Genomic DNA, 18,019 nt, shown 5'->3' with positions numbered 1-18,019 from the left:
GCAGCCATACCCACTTAAGCTGTGTGGCACATGCAAAGGGAAGAGACCTCATTGCACAAGCTGCCAGACTGCCAAAGGGGATGTGGCTGCAACCCTACCCTGTGATTCTGGATGCCAGTGCTCTCAGGACTCACCGGCATGTCAGCACAGCTCCTGCTGGGAGGTCTGCATGTACTGCAAGCTCTATGAGCTCAGTGCTGGTCAGCACAGAGTCTTCCTAGTGCCTCTGCTTTCAAGCAGCTCTGGAGTCTGATGCTGTTCACTCTTCCCCACCTTACTGCCACCCACTCTCCCCCACCCCATGAAATTCAGCAGAAGAGGAAAGGAGGAGAGAGAATGAGCAGAGACAGTGCACAGCCCCTGGGCTCTGGCTCCAGCTTGAGATGCAAGAAAACAGAGGCTGAGCATTGCTGCCAGCCTCACATTCCCTTCTTTCCTCTGCTGCTGAATTAAGGGGGTGGAAGGGGAAAAGAGAACAGCAACAGTCTCTGGAGCTACAAGGACTCTGGGCGGACCCTGCATGGACTAGCTGGTGAATTTATAGTGCTTCCAATCCATGCAGAGCAGAAGGAGTACTGATAATGCTGATGAGCTCTGAGATTTCACTGCACAGGCAGCTTATGGCCAAAGGTGGGTGCAGCTCTGCATTGCATCTTCTTTGGATCTGCCATTGGGTTATAGTGCCTATTCCCAGTGGTTGTCCATGAAGTATGGTGAACGATGACTGTAAATGTCCCTGGCTGGTACTGAAACATTTACCTCTCATCCCCTTCTTTCCTCTGCTGCATTTACCTCTCATCCCCTTCTTTCCTCTGCTGCTGAATCCAGGGGGTAGGAGGGGAAAAGAGAACAGCATCAGTCTCTGGAGATACAGGGACTCTGGGGAGACCCTCTGGGCAGACCTTGGGGTTTCCTGATAGGTCATGAGAGGTTCCACAAAGAGATCAGGGGTATGGTTGAGTGGGCCAGGAGGCGGGGTGCCACGATTGTTGTGCTGGGTCACCTGGATCCATGTCCCCTAACAGGATAGTGGTAGGGGTTCCATGGCAGAAGAAGTGATATGAAAGGCTTCTGTGTGACTTTAGGAAGTTTAAAAACAACCGCTCTACTCTCTTTCCACCATCCGTTCTCACAGATCCTTCATTTCCTCAGAGATATGTTTAAGTCAGGGGCAACCAAGGGCTGCCCAGTTAAGTTTGTTCTTCGAAGAACTCAAGAGTCTCGGAGTCTTTCACAGTATAAATTACATTAATAGAGAGTGGCCTCTGAACGCCTCCCTTCTTATTTGCAATAAGGCAACATCATCATAACAAATGCTTATATGGAAGAGCAATATTAGGAAAGTCTATGTGTACTTTTTAACACTTTAAAATACTGTGCTTCCCATGGCATCAGAAATAGAGCAAATAGACAATATCTAAGTGTTGGATACTGAAGGAAGGAAGAGGTGGAGAAAGACCTCAGCCCCTGGTGCTGAAATGCTAGCTAATATTGCTATGCTCAATAATTCATCTCAAAAGGGATTTTCTTTTCTTTTTGCAATTGTAATTCTTGCAGCCACTAGAAGATGAGTGATCAATTCCTTGCGATTCTTATCAGGTTCTCAGGAAGATTCAATAAGAACACTAAAGCATTATCTGATAGCTGGCATCCATGTTAAATTGTTACTTTAAGTAACACTGTAAGTGTTACTTCCCTCATCAGCTCTCCAGCCTTCTTCCAGAACATTTTGATTCTGGGACATGTCCACCATATATGGTAAAATCCTCCCAAATTACCATACACCCTCCAACATTTGTTTGTTTCTGTACCATAAATGCATGTAATTTTAATTGGGCGAGGTACCATTAATATAGGATTTCAAAATAAATTTCTTTTAATACTGTGAAGTTGGATCAGAAAGGATTTCCAAAGTCTTAAAATATATTTTAGCAACACCCTAGGATAAGTTAAGTATGTAGCTAAAATCATGAGTTTGTTCCACAAAAAATTGCATGTACACTGCTATTTACTGAAACCCCTTAGCCAAGATAGATTTTAACACTGTATACTTGTCATCACTGATAGTCTACAGAATATTTGCTGGTATTTCATCCTTTTTTCCCCTAGAAAGGAAATCGCTGTCTGCTCTTGTGCTTCATGTGAACTCTCATTCTTATCTTTTTTTGATTTCTCACTTCCTCAGGCCTTGCTTCTTTGCAAACTTACTAGTTTCTTCACTCTTCTCTCTGCTGCTTTCCTGTTTGATTGCCTGCTTCCTGAACATGTTGCAGGGTTTCCTCCTCAATGGACATTCCACTTCTAATAGTTCTGGTCCCAGTGGCTACTGCTGGATTTTCTTTACACTGAAGAGCCTGCATCCCTACAGATGCACAAAAAGAAGAGGAATTAGTATTGTGCAAGCTGTCAGACTACCAGTAAGAGACTTGCAGACTAGCAATGATTGTAAGTGGACTGTTTACTGTTTCCTGAGGTTGTCAATGTTTAGAACATACATGATGGTCTTTTTTATGTGAATTATTTATTTTAAATACATACATGGTTAACATGAGACATAGCTAAAAGTATATTTGTAGAACACCAAATTCCCATTTGAGATGCATTTTTAAACCTAGAAGGGTTGACCAACATAACAATATGAAAGAGGCCACATATTTCCTCAGTCTCATAATCTATAAGCCAACACCCAGCTATATTTGTTACATTCCCTAGATTTTCTTTGACATGGAAAGCAGTAATTTTATACTGCACAGAAGCCATGTTCAGATAAGGTGCATTCTCTGACAATCTAGTGTTTGTCCTTTTTAACACCTCCAATATTATATGTATACATTATATGTTAAATTATAATATTATATGCTATTCTATTATTGATATATGGATGACTATATATAAAATGTGGTATCATTATAGCTAAAAAACTTTAATTGATGCAGTTCTATTGACAATTGTAAATTCTGGTTTTGAACAGAAGTTACAGGCTTTTTTTTTAATACCTTGTGATGGGATATATGGACCTGAGAATCAATTATCTAAAACAGCATATTAAAAAAAATTAAATACTTACTATTGGTGTAGTGAATGAGCACACCAGTATTCTGACCTGTGTCTAAAAGCTTTGCAAATGTGTCCTACTTACATTTTCAAACAGATTCCCCAATAGCATAAAATATTTGGGTAAAACATTATAATGTGTTATCATTTTAGCTTTTATAACATAATGTGAACTCAGACACATGGTTATATGCTAAACTCTTTCCCACTTGCATGCCTCTTACACTGATTATAGAAGGAATGTGTTATAGACAATAAAATCTGTGGGGAAAAAATTGTCATCCCATTTCAACTACGCCATTAAGCACAAAAACAGTGATGCTGGCCACTGCTTTGTAAAGGAAAAACAAGTTTACGGTTCCTCATTTCCCATGGTAAACAGATTGCTTATTTTAATTTTGAAAATAAAGAGATGGAGGCTATGTGGGTCTGTAAATAAGAGTGTGCATCTCAATTTTCTGCAAATGCTTAAGTGGTTTACATCTGTTTCCTCCCAGTTGTATTTCTCAAACATGAATTTCCATTTTAAAAAGAGTCATAAAATCACTACTGTTTCTCTGTGGATCTATTAGCAATAAAATAGCCTACAGAGGTTTGCACAGCCATGGAAAATGTACAGTGATAATAGGCTGTCCTGCTGTTACATGGCTTATGCAAACTTTACATTTATCACTGCAGAACCGTCTATCCGCAGGGTTGGAGTACAGCAAACAACTGAATAAAAAAGACCAAAAGAAGGAAGATGATACAGAAAGCTCTATATACACATCATTAATCAGACATGATGAATTCTCAAACTTGAAAATGCATTTACTCAAAGCCAACCAAGGGAAAAAAAATGCTGATCACAATCTGAAATGTAAAACTTTACATAAAATTAATCTCCTGCAAACTGGTTTTGCATTTTAAAAAAGCAATAACTTATTTTCATATTTGTCGATTCACTTTCATTGTTTTGCATTTCAACGGAAATAAAGACTTAGACTTTAAGCAATAAACTTTTTAGCTAGCAAATACTGGAGCTTCTCTACTGATAGTACCGAAATGCAAAAGGTAAGAAAGGTAACAGAAATGTGAAATGGCAAAGCATTACAGATAGAACCTCAAGATTGTCCTGCCCAGCCTAACAGTGCTCACAACAGCTAAAAGGAGCTGAGACACAGCAGTATCTTGGCCATCCTTTTTTTTGGCCCTCATCCCAAGAAGTTTGAGAGAGATGGGTAAAAAAGTTCAATAGTAGGGAAAAGCTCCCCAAACAATGATCAGCGTTGGTGCCTCAGGTTGCAAATTAGCATTCTGTGACCACCAACTATGAAACTGCAAGACTTAGATGTTACATGAACTATATCTGTACATTTCCAAGAACTCCACTTTGTCCAGAAACAGGTACCAGATTTGATCTCAGACTTGATGTAGTTCATGCAAAGGAAACCCATGTACATTATACTCTCTTAGGGAGCGTACACATCATTTTTTCCTTGGTTTTTATCTTTAGTCTTATGCAAATATTGGTCAGACTGGAAGTGTGTGGTTCTACCTTGTATCCAGCAATGGCACCATACAAGACTTTGTGGCCAGAAAAGCAGCTGAACTCAGTGCAGGGGTAAGGGTAGGAAGAAGAAAGAGATAAAAACATGGCTCCTAGAAAACTCTGGGGGACCTGTGATTGAAAAAAAACAACCCCACACACATCATGATTAATATTGCTTCCTTCCATTATTTTAACTGCTAGTGTCACAGCATGAAAACCATAAAACATAAAATCCAAACACAAAAAATTAATCGGGTTCCCTAGATGGTAAAAAGGTGAATGAAGAAAAATGATACATCAACAGAAACACAGTGCACATATGAGCTCTGAATGAGCAATGACTTCTTATACACTACCTCGGAATTGAATTCAAATTGCCAGAAGTGTCATTATTAGGGTCAGTATCCTAGCCTTTTTTCCTTATATATGTATCTTCCTTTCCCTACCATGGATCGTCTATGAGTCACAACAGTAGTATTACTGCCTGCTATTCAGCTGTAAATTGGTACTTTCAGAACTACTGGTCAAATGTGTTCCTTGTGTAATTCTAACTTGGTGGAATTATGCTGTGGTTGGATTTGGCCCCACAAAAACATCTGAGTGTTTGTGGATTTCAGCTGAATGTCTGTGCAGGCACAAATTCACCTCCAGGTATGGGGACTTTTAATTTTATGCCGTCTTAGAAGAAAGACACACATCCTAATGAGGACAGAATATTTTACATGGTTTTCAAGACCAGAGAATTGGTTTCAATCAGAGAATGGTGTAGAAGTTGTGGGAGAGCGCAAAAAAAGAATCCCATCCACTCAGACGATATCCCTGACAGTTTCACTTTGTTTGGGGTGTTCTGCAAATGTGCTTCCTCTAACCACGCTGCTGATGGTGCTGCTGGGTAGTGTGATAGCTTGTGTGTTTTTGCTGGACATGCTTAAGTTATATAGTTATTTTAAGATAGATATTTTAGGAGCTAATTAGGCAGGTTCCTAACTTGCAAACACAATAATTCCTATTTTCAACACTATAAAATCTAGTTCTGAGAAGAAACAAGTTCATGAGTATTATATTTTCACTGATCCAGGACTGATGACTCTGTACCTCAGACCAGTGTGAGGCTTTTGCTGTTAGGGAAGTTCTTCATTTCGAGAAAAAGATTAATGTGGCTGGGTTGCTGGGGTTTGTTTGGGGTTGGGGGGGAGAGAGGGGCTGGAGAGCTGGTTTGTTTGTTTTGTTGTTTTTAGGTAGCTGTTTGAAGCTCTTCTAAGGTAAGTATATGAAATCATATAAATTAAACTTACACTGTTCAGGAGATTTCCAACATTTTCAAGGAGCTTCAGGATTTGTTTTCCTGCAAAAGCATTGTCCGATGCAAGAAGAGCAGTTTCCTGTTTAATAATGAGCAGGTATTCAGAGAACCTATGGAGAATATGGATTTGTGTTACTGGCTCTTTCTTTTATGAGGCAGAACATGCAGTATCTTTAGAAAACTGTTTCCTTACGGCTTATTTTGAGTCATAGGGATTCTTTGCTTAGATGATTCTAAATGGACATTTGCTAATGTTAGTTGGTGTCCTGGGGGGTTTAGAAGTGTCAATACAGGAAATTGTACTGAAACCCTACTGTATATATCCTGGAAGATATTTTTGATTTGGTGAAGAGTTTTATAAATGAAAATTCAATATGAGAGAGCTGGTAATTTTAAAAGATTCCCAAGATCTGAGGAAGTCAATAGCAAGTGGAGTTTTTTTGGCTAAGGAAAAGAAATGTGGTAGCATCCGATTTGACAGTGAAATGCCAGTTAATTTACAGGTGCTCTCAAGGTGGGGCATTGGGACTTAATATGTGATATTCTCCCAGCCTGAGCAAATCACAACTAAACCACAGCTTGAGCTATGTACGGTCTTTCAGTTGTGATGTAAAACCAAGGCTTGGGGGCAAAATCTCAGCCCCAGTGGCCATCTCCAGATGTGTTTGGTTCCCCGGGGACAACAAGCAGCAATGCACCTTAGGCCACCACTAGTTGTCCCTGGGGATTGCCTGTGCCACATGTACTGTGGTGTGTGGGGGCCTCCCAGGACTACAGTAGCAGCAATACTGCCGCATGGAGCCTGGCCGACAGTGGAGAGTGGCTCCAGCCAACCAGGCTCCAGCTTTGAGTGGTGCATGCTGCTGCTGCATGCAGCACTCCACTATTTTTTTCCATGGGTTTTTTGACCCTTGGATACCTGAGGTCAAAAAATCCTTCTGCGCTGCTCCCTTTCAGTGCAGAGAACAACTGAACATGTGGTATGTGGCACTGCAGACATGTATGCGGCACCACATACTGCACAGCTGTGCTTGTCTGGACACAGCCAGTGAGGTCAATACGAGTTTTGCCACTGATTTCAATGATCCCAAGATTTCATCCTTGATTATTGTTGAAATCCTATGGCACAGTTGAAAAAGATTGGGAATACTAATTCCTATGTCTATATGCCAACTCAGGTACAAGCTATGATTGTTTTTCTAGCTAAGAATCCCACTGCACATTCAGCTGAATGCAGTGCACAACACATCCCATCTGAAGCTTTAGGGGAGGTTCACTGTGCACTGCTAGAGAAATGACACAATACATTTCAGAAATGGCTGCATTTCACTGGTGGGCATAGTGATTCAGAAGACTGAAGTAATTCTTTGGTGAGGCAGAGAGCCCTCAAACCCTTTGGATGAAAAATTCCATAAAGGCAAAGGCACCATTATTGCCCACTGTGCAAGAGCGAGAAAGGGAGGGAAAGTTCAGCTGAAAACAGTGCCCTTTTTCATGACAATTGTTTTCATACCTATTTGAAAGACTGACTTGAACAGGAAACTAAGGGATGAGGGGCCAAGGCAATCAAAGTCCATCTATGATCTTTTAAAAACACAAACTCCAGAAGACAGTGAATGCTGCATACAGACAACCCTCACTTAACGCTCTTAATTGGTTCCTGAAAAGCCAAGCATTAAGCAAAACAAGTGTCAAGCAAAACTGCAAGTACTTGACTACCCAAGATGGCAACCACAATTGTTTTTAATGACCCAACATGGCAACAATGAGCGTTATAACGAAACTCACTGAGCTCTAAGTGAAATTTCAAATGAGTGTTATAGAGAAAGCCCTTGGGGCAGGTGGCTGGATTAGATGATCTTCCAAGGTCCCTTTCAGCCCTAATTTCTATGAAACAGTGCTAAGTGAAACAGCGTTAAGCAGGGGGTGCCTGCATATGGTGGAACAGCCTATGTGGGAAGAGCCAATTCCCTGAATGAGTCAAGAGCCAAGAGCTGTGGAGCTGTTCAGGTGAGGACAGTTCATTTCAATGAGCTTTTTGTCTGCTGCCCAGCTCTATTGTTTTTTGCCCTGTTGGAGCTAGGTAGTTGACTTGAGCTACTCCCAAGATGGGAGTAAGCCTTTCTGCAGGGCAGTCTGTTCCTGGACCTCGGGTTTGGGGGTTTTTTTTAAACAAAACCATGACAAAGCATCAGCTGCTTCGAGTGCTTATCCTGGGCTTGCTCAGACAGAATGGGTTCTAGCTTTACAGAGCTGGTGCAGAATCCACTAGGGGCTTTGTTTGTCACATGGGCATCTTTTGGGAAGCAGCAGGTGAAATGTCAGCCAGATGGGGCCTTCTTTTTTCCTTCCTTGGCTCACTTATAGTCAGTCAGATACTCAGGGACTAACCATACCCTTCAAATTGTACTGTGAATCACAGGATACGTCTTAAAATCCCAGATACATTAGTCTCACTATTACCTGAGAATCTCAGCTTTGTTTTTTTAAGTTTCTAACCTTTATGGTTGTAGTGGAAAGTTTGAAAAATACAAACCAAAAGTGCATCAAAAGGAGCCTAACTTTTATTATTTGTGGGGCTTGAAACAGACACAGTTTTAGGGATGCATCATAGCAGAAGCTGCAGATTCTTGGCTCCAGTAGCTTCCACTGACTTCCAGGTCATTAGCACTGCTGTAAGCATCTCAGGGCAGGGACCTGTCATTGTAGGCTAATGGTGCTGTATAAATAATATTTGTACTCATTAAACTTTAGTTAACAAAATCTGAAGAGGGAACATGTATGTGTTTGAATGAAACTAGTTATCTGAAAGTTTCTGCCATGCTCTTTGCTCCTGCAGTGAGCAGTATCCGAAGGACACAGCTTGTGTGTTAAAACAAGTGAGGGTATCTATCATTTCTTTCCCAAGAATCTTTCCACTTTTTTTAGTACTCAAATTCCAGAAAGAAAAGGAACAAGTTTAAAAAACAATTAGCGGGCCATGTGGTGTTCTTTCTTGGCTGAAACTGCATATCCTCATCTGCCTGAAAATACTCAGCAGTCTTTCATGAAAAATGTTTTTTGAACTAATGAGGTAGATTTGCATTCCCCTTAGAACAGATTCAGAATTTTTCATCTATGCTGCGCCATGAAAAATGGATGTGTTTTTCACAGAGGTATTTTGAACATAAACCACCGCATCAATGGAAAGACAACCTTCGCAGAAACTTTTTAACTTAGCACATTCCATTTGTTTTCACTGGGGAAGGTCAAAGTTACATGAGGGATGTAAATTTCATGCACAAACCTAGATGCTGATGAGATTTGTTTTTGTAGATAATCTGCAGCAGAGAAATTTTTCATAATGTCACTGCAAAATAAATTAAAATGTTCATCTTCATATGGCTGCTTCCATTGCATTAAAATAAATGTTGCAAGCTCATTTAATTAGTATAGTTAGGAATGTCTCTTCCCTGCTTCACTGACTCTCCAAATCACAAGTTAATTTGTCAAAATCAGACCATTGTTTTTCCTTCATTCTTCATTACTGAAAAGACAGCCCCATTTAAATAAATGTTTATGCTACAAAGAGCAGAGCAGTGAACAACCCCAAATATTTTTATAAGCCAATGCTAGAAAAGTTTAGAGTGCAGAGAGCTATGGTGCTTTTGTGTGTTGTTGTTATTGGATATTTGACTAGCTGGAAAGGTACAGAATTGAGCAGTCTGCTGTAACTGATGATGTAGTACATACCATCTCTCATGCTGGCGGCTACATGCACTTGGAAGCAGTTTTCTTCTATGTTTTCAAAGACAAATGATGACAAAAGATACAATCTCTATAAATTACCCTAATCAAATCATTCTCTTCAAGAACTCTTGGTTAATCAATTAGTCAGCGTTCATGATTCTTATGAATATATCTCCTGAGCCATCCGCAGTGTTGCTTCCCTTCAATGGCAAACACTGAGATGTATTTTATTTTTAAAAGAAAGCCACAGCAAATAGGTTAACAACTTAAACCATCATATGGATTTCTAAATGTGGGTAAAACAGTAATACAGAATAAAAACTTCAGATAGACAGATATTGGTGACAGAGTTGATAACGATAAAGACTAAAGAGAAATTTGTTTACTTGATTGGCTTAAGTATTATATATGCAGAGGTGTTTTTGGAAGGCATCTATCAGTAATGAATAGAAGAGATTATCAGATAATCATTAGAGCCCCATACTAATGTGATGTTACATTGCAGCAGCCAGACACTCGTTCTGTGGAAAATGCTGCAGTACTATTGTGTAGCTTCATTGGAAAGCTGTAAGAAGTATTGGACCATACTTCATATGGCTTTAACAGAAGAAGCCTTGGTCTCACAATCTTCTTTCTAACTTAGAGGAGAGAAATAAAGAAGTGAGGGGACACCTCTAATTTTTCTTATCTTGAGCTTTCTTCCCATTTACCTGTCTTTCCCAATTTGTACAACTTGCTTAGCAAATAGCAAATTGGAGCAATAACAGAGAATTCTTTTCATTAGATTGTTTGACATAGCAATATTTAAAATCTGTTACCACTGCAAATCTGTTGGTTCTGTGTTAAAAAAATCAATTCTATTTTCTTTTTGTCATAAGATCTTGTTTCATTAAACTATATAATTACCAAGAAACTTTAATTGCAGCAGCACTTCATGGATTCACAATAAAAGCATGTTATGCATTAACGGTTCGCATCTTGACTTTCAGAAATTGGAACTCTTGTGAATTACAGAAAATTAACATCTGCAGCTGTTTGTTAGAAAATCTTTCCAAGATTATACAGCACTCTATGCATAGAAGATGAGGAGATCTACAAGTTAAGACAGGTTTGATTAAGGCCAGCCAGGGTCCTGGGTATACTTCCATAAGGGACACCTGCTGCTTCACATTACCTTGTCCCTTCATATTTAAATTAGTGGTAAAAAGGGACATCTATGAGAGTGGAGGGCATACTAGTCCCTTACGTTGGACCATACTTCATATGGTTTTGGCAGCCACGACCATTGGATTCATCTAAGAGAAGTTATCTACTAGAGCTTGAAGCTCTTCTACCAAGCCATCACTTCTTGTCTTTAGGTAACCATGAGTTCTTTCTTTGAGCAAGAGGACTCAGTAGCCTCTGCCTGAGGTTACTGAAGGGCCTTTCCACCCCACTCAGCTGAGGGCCCTGTGTGAGGGGCGAACTATTTGTTATCCAAGCTAAGAGTCCTGAAGACCCAGCTAGAAGACCCAAGTAGAAGGCTCTGTGAGGGAAAGAGAGGACACAGCTCTCTCTTTGGGCAGCGGTGTCATTGAAAGCCACTGAAAAGCTCCTGGAAAAGCTCCTGCTTTGGAGCCTAAGATACTTCTAAGAGCTAGAGGTCAACAGCTAGGGAGAAAGAGACATCCTCCTCGATCATGCTAGAGGAGAAAGAGGGATACCCACTTCTCAGTTCCTCCTTAGTCCTTTGAAGAGAAAGAGCAATGATACGAGTTAAGGAAGAAGTCTGTTAAGAGGACCCCAACAGCTGACTCTGGGAACCCCAAGCTGTCCAAGCTGGGGAGGCATCAGGTTTCCCTCAGCTGTCTGGGCACAGGAGAAAGGGGTCTAAGCATCACAAAAAGCAGCAATGGAGGAAGCTGCCTGGCTGCCTGCAGAGGAGGGTTATAGTGGTGACAAAGTATTTCTTACATTTTCTCTCACTTCTGTGTCACTGTAGTTGCACACATGAACTTTAAAACAAAGGATTAAAAGAAAAAAAAACAGGCAGCTTTATTATTCTGTCATAATTTTACATTTGATAGGGAATATTATAATAAAGCAGATATGAAGGACAGAGTTCACTTAGTGGAAAACTATTACTGTAGCTTGCAATCAACTGTGAGCTACCCGCTTAAAGTACAGGAGCATTTCTATTACCCTTGCTTCTGGGTGTGTATCTAAGTGCTCCAGTACAGTAGGGACAGTTACATGCCCAGAGGTGAAACAGAATTCTGCCCTAAGTCTGCATCTTCAAGGCTTGAATCTCCTTCAGTGTAACTACAAAGTAACCACTGTACTGTACTGAAGCTTGTAGCATTAGACCTGTGTAAAACTTGTCTGAGTGAATGGAGAATTAGGCCTATTATCCTGCATCTGCAAATCAAGTAGTTATTCACAAGCTAAAGTACTGCCAACTCTTACAATTTTAAGGGGCTTTCTCTTGATTCCAGAGCTGCTGAACCATGAGAATCAACTTTAATTTAAAAAGTAAACTAATTCTCATGGTTGCAGAGAAAGAGTTGAAAACATGAAGCAAACTTGTCTTAAAAGCTCAAAAGGAAAAAGACAATTACATATTTCTCAGATTTTAAAAATCTTGTGATTTTTTTAAAGCCAATCTCATGATTTTAAGACCATATTTTTCAATGTTTGAGGGGGGCAAAATTGTAGTCATCCAGACATTTGATCTGTACATAAATATTGAAGGAGTGGTATGGCAAAATTATGCCTTTGCAGGCCAGTTTGAGGCCCCTTTAAAATGCTAGACTCTTTCTATCTCAAGTGTAAGTTAAGTAAGAGCTAAATGTAATGTGGTTTTCCTTAAATGAAGCAAGAAAATCAAGACTAGCATTCTCCTGTCCAACATTCCTAATGTCTACATGTGGTGTTCATACCAAAAATGAGGACAGAGTACACCTTCAAATGAGCCCTTTATTTCTCACATCCATTTTACCCTCTGTAGTACAGAAGCAAACTGAATTAGATAAAATAAACTTCTCACCTTCCTTGTATTTCCCAACTGAGTCCCTATAAATCTACACCCAGAACTCAAACCAGACCTTGTTAAAGCTCCAAAAAATGTGATTAGCCTTTCTTCCTTTTAAAACTTATATCTGGAAATAGATTCTGTTCTGCATCAATGTCCATGGACATGGTATAACAGACATATAAGAAAGGCTGAACAGGATTTTTTACACAGTGGTGTCATAAATAGCTTTGTACAATAAAAGTAGCAGAACAGAACACAGAGCACAACCTCACTATTATGGGAAACCATATTTATTTTTAAGAGCTTAGCCATGGCTCTAGTTCTTTTATCACAGGTATAATACACAGAATAAAAACTCTGAATACGCTGTAGAAGTGATTCAATAACAGATAAGCCTTTCATCAGTGTTATTCCTTAGAACCCTGCCCTTTCCACTGCTTTCTAGGACCAGGGGAGGCCTCAAAGCTGAAGCCCAAAGATGAGGCCAGGATTCAGGAAGACCATCAAAGAGCCAGCATCCTTTTAACATTGGCTGGTCTCTTCCTGCATCCTGATGTGTATAGTGGGTCTGTGACTATGCTGATCTACCAGCCTAACTCACCATGCAGATTCATATCCTGGAAAGAGGATTTCTTCCTTCTCTCATCCGTGACTGCCACAGAAGTCCAATTATTTGAGATTGGCCAAGGGATTAAGATTTGCTCTAAAATGCTCTAGAGCACTTAGACACCTAAGACTGAGAGAGGGATCCACTAAAACCTCAGTTAGCTGCTTGGTGCCTCAAAGTCCATGCGGGTCGACTTAGAAAAAGGGTACTTAGGCACACGAGGGGAAGTTTAGGCAACTAAGGCATTTAAATACCTTTCTCTCAATCTGTCCCTTGGTGCTTAGGTTTTCACTAAAAAATGTAGCTGAGTGCCTATAGCTCTGCAACTACACACGCCCAGAAGGGCCATCAACCTAGCTGATATGAGTGTCTCATGGCCTATCTTCCATCTAAGCCTTTTTGAGATTCAAACTAGAGGCCCATGCACCTAATAGGTGCTCAGTTAGTAAATGTGCACTGCACACCTACCACACCTCATAGTATTCAGCAGTGGATCCAGAAACGGGGCAAGAGGTGTGCAGCCCACCTACTTAGATTATGCCACGCATGTACAGTGAGCTCTGAGCTCACTGCCTGGTCAGTGCAGGTTCCTGCTGGAACTCTGCAAGAGCACTGAGCTCACCAGCTGATCAGGGTGAGGTCTGGCCAGGGCCCCTGCTTTTGCATAGTTTTGGAGCCCAGGGGATGAATGCTGCTGCTATTCACCTTTCCTCTCTCTCCCCCTTCCTGCTGAATTCAGCTGAAGGGGGTGAGCATTGGCAGCAACACTCATCTGCTGTGCTCTGGAGCTGCACAAAAGCAGGGATTCTAGCCAGAGTCCATGCCAAGACCCTACCTGTGACACAGCCAAAGATGGAGTACAACCACGCCACTGCACTCCCAGGGAATCCACCCTAGTAGCATTAAGGTCAGTGCAAAGAACAGCCATTTTCATCCAAAAATCCAGCCAGAGGAATTGGTGCTGATGCTTACCTTTTAGAGGACTTTCTAGGAAGTGTTGGGCTCTAGGCTCTCGTAAGCCTCTATCCTAACTACACTGTCAAGCAATCTCCAGCCCCAGGGAAACCTGAGGCAGGTGCACTCTCCACCCCTCCTGTTTGAGCTGTCACCTGTGCAGGAACGAATTCTAGTCTTATGGGGCCAGGAAACAGCACAAGAGGCATGAGTCTGTATCCCAGTGACAAAGGTGCTTACTTGGTTGGGGGCAAGATCTGGGTTCTGACCATTGCTCCAGGAATTTATGCATTTTGCCCAGAAGAGCCATTGGCTAACTTGCCTACAGAGTGCTGAGAGCAGGAACTACAACCATGAGCTGCAGAAACATACCCTATTTATGCTCTACGCTTCTAATCCCAGGATTCTGGAGTACTTTGTTGCACTGTTTCAATAGGAGGGTGGAGAGTGCTCCTCCACACCAACCTTGCCTACAAACTAGTTCCTAATCATGTTCCTGGGAGGTGCAAAATGTGGCTTAAAACCCCAGTGAACCCATCTTAGGCTGTGCAAGCTATAGAACCTATGGTCCCATTTCCTGGGTAAGTGCTATAACTAGTAGGAAGTATAAAGTGGGCAGTTATATCACTCTCTCTTCCTCCAGACATGCCTTAAAAGAGTGACTTGTTCATCCATATCCAGAGGAATGACTTTGCTTAAGTGCTGTGAGCCCTGCTTTTGCATAAGTGCCTAACTACAGGTCTGAGTTAGATGCCTAAATCAGAGGGGGATGCATGATATCAGAGGATCATAGGAAGGGACCCCAAGTCCAGACCTCTGCTTGAGGCAGGATCATCCCTGAATAAACCATCTCAGCCCAGTGTCTGTTTAACCTGCTCTTAAATTTTTCCAAGGATGGAGATTCCACTTACATCACACATATTTCCCACTGGCTATCCTAGGCATCCCCCTGCTCAGGGTTCTGGCTCAAGGTTGCGAGTCCCAGTCCCAGCCATATAACTCTTACTCTGTAGGGAACTTAGGCATTTAAAGGCAAAGATAGGTGACCAATTATAATAAGATGCTGTTAGACTTACCACAGTTCAGTGGAATCCATGGTAACGGTTTCATCTGTCCATTTCCATCCTACAGTAAATGGATACCACCAATTAAAACTGAGGTAGGTTACTGCAGTTTAGTTTCCTTTACTATTGGATAGGAGTAGATAGATAAACCATGACAACAAATAAGCTGACACACTCACAAACAGGAAGTCCCCTCTTCCATTTAACACAGTATAATTGTTAATTTGTCCAGCTCTTAATTTGGGTTGTGGTTTTCACTTCCTCATCTGGGTTCTATGCTTAAGTCCACTTACAGATCTTCACAGAAGAAATCAGTAGGCTCAGATTTTTAAAAAAATGGTATGAAAGGGTTCAGTTCCTGGGCATAATTTAGCCTGTGTGTAAACAAAACCCTGAGCATAAAAAATGCAACACAACACACTAGCATTTCTAATGGATGTTTTCTAGTATTCATTTTTGAGTATTGCCAAAATCTGGAAAGCAGAGGAAACTGGGCACCTACATGTAAGCTCCTAAATTCACACTTAGGCTTCTAAATAACCATTCTGCTGTTCAAGTATGGTGAGCCCCCGACAGCTTTTACCAAAATCCAATAGAGCTTCATTTCATTAATGTTTGTTAAAGTTATATTTCAGCCCTGCCTAGTAACTCACATACCATAAAAAACAACTAATGGAAAACAGTGTTGGGTTCCTTTGCCTTTAGTGCTTTGCCTCATTTCGTGCTCATTTCCAGGCTACTCCTTGACCATATGCTGTTGGAACAAACTTTAGGCTGGTATGTTTCATACTGGAGAAATACAGATCAGAACAGTTTCTGCAGGAGTTTCTGCTTTGGTTATTAAGAGCTATGCACGAAGGTAATATTGCTTTTTTGGGGTAATATAATGAAGTGTAAAAACAGGGTATGCCCTATAGCAATAATGCCTTCAAGGTTTGTATATCTAGATTTTATGTGGGCTACTGTAAAGTTTTATGAATTTGAATCTGTCGTACTGTGATGGCAAGCCATGCCTCCTGCAATTTTATTTGTTTAACTTCAGACAAAAGCAAACATTCTTTCCACTAAAGTTCCTTTCAGTGCTGTAATAGAGAATAATCTCTTTTCATTTGTGCAAAGCAGCTCTTGCTATTTAATTCTGGCTTGGAGCTAAGGGGCAGGAGACAAGATTGTACATAAGTAAACTGCTTTACCAAGAAAACCTGAGTTAAGCTGCCAGTAATAAATACATTTATTGGTTAGATAGTAAAAAGTACTGAAGAGTTTAAAATAAATTCAGAGTTATTTAAACTTAATTTATGACCAGGAAAATAAACCCTCTTTTATACCATTAATGTTTTTTATCTGGGCCATCAAATGTCACACCCTACTGATTTTGGATGTAAGGTCACTGGAAACAACATATCAGAGGTGTCAGCAACACAAATCAAATGAAATTCCCCTAAAAATAAAAATGTCAGGAGTAAAATAATAGGCAATAGTTATTTCATGGTATGAAAGACTTGTAATATATCAAGAGTTCACCTTTTTCTATCTTTATGATATATCGCTTAGAACATTAAATATACCTCCATTTAATAGATTTAAAATGTAGACAATGTATGTAACAAAAATGAGAGAAAATTTAAATAAAAGTGATTATTTGGGTTCAGGTAAACATTTCAAAATGTTTCCTAATTTATTTCAGATGACTAAGCAATAACCCTGTGAAAAAAAATGAAGCTTAGTATGCCAGCATTTCTAATATATGCTTTCTAGTATCATTCTTATATATTGCTAGAGCCAGGAAAGCAGAAAAAGATTTTTGATGAGAGTTGGGAAGAAGAATAAAAAGAAACAGCTAATCAAGCTTGCTCTAATTCCTCAATTTGGTTTGTATCCTTGTGGCTCAATTTAGCCCCAAACACTTTAATATGCCCTTGTCATTCGTTGTCTCTCCTTTCTTATTGCAACGCAAATGTGTATTTATGATTGTCCATTTATGCTTATTATTAAATTCCTTCCAAAAGACAGGTTACCAGTTTGGCTTTTGTGATCAGGTTTAGTTATAAATATACAAAATGTTAGGGTGATACATACCTGCTGAATCATACTGCACTCCATGTCATAAATATACAAAGACAAATACTCAATTATATGCATGTGTCCTCAAGCTGTAGCAGCACAGAACTGTCCATCAAATGCAGGTATTATGGTGTCTTCATTTCTTCTGCTAAGAAACAGAATCTGTCACCATTTGGATGTGTGTGGGCTGATAACAGGTTATTGTGATAGAATCTTGGCATTTAGCAGTCTGATGCCTGATGACTAAGCCACAGAGTCCCTGGGCTTATAAAGCGTGAACAGACTGACCCTATCCTGGAGCCTCAAGACAGTCTTTTGGGCAGCTTGTCAGTCTTCTGATAGCTGGGACCTAACGTCCAACTCCCTGTCCCCAGGGTCTAATACTGATTACTCAGATTCCTCCATAGTGAGTGCATCTATACATTTGTTAATGCGCTTCTGCTAACACGCATTAAATTTAATACCGCTAATGTGAGGTACAAAAGGGCTAATGTGTGCCCCTAAAGGGCTGCCCTACTGTGCAGTAGCAAAAGCGCATGCTTTTTTAGTGATACTTAATGTGCAGTAGCCTATTTTTACAGCACATTCATATATTAGAACGATTTTTCATGTGACACTTTAATGCACAGTAAAATAGGCTACTGTGCATTAAAACGCACATGTAGACACACCCAGTGTAAACATACCTTTTCCTATAATC

General features: G+C 40.3%; 1 long non-coding RNA gene across 1 annotated transcript; it reads right to left on the bottom strand.

The window, feature by feature from the left end:
- Positions 1–447: 447 nt before the first annotated feature.
- On the bottom strand, positions 448–17,801 carry LOC109285838 (uncharacterized). The gene is made up of 4 exons (XR_002093722.2): positions 17,335–17,801; positions 15,268–15,316; positions 5,881–5,998; positions 448–2,362 (listed from the first exon to the last, which is right to left on the bottom strand). It is a non-coding gene; the product is annotated as an uncharacterized LOC109285838 (long non-coding RNA).
- Positions 17,802–18,019: the final 218 nt, after the last annotated feature.

Source organism: Alligator mississippiensis, chromosome 5 (assembly GCF_030867095.1).
Source record: "Alligator mississippiensis isolate rAllMis1 chromosome 5, rAllMis1, whole genome shotgun sequence".
NCBI lineage: Eukaryota > Metazoa > Chordata > Crocodylia > Alligatoridae > Alligator > Alligator mississippiensis.
The sequence above is the reverse complement of the archived record's forward strand: the minus strand, read 5'-3'. Positions and strand labels throughout refer to the sequence as shown.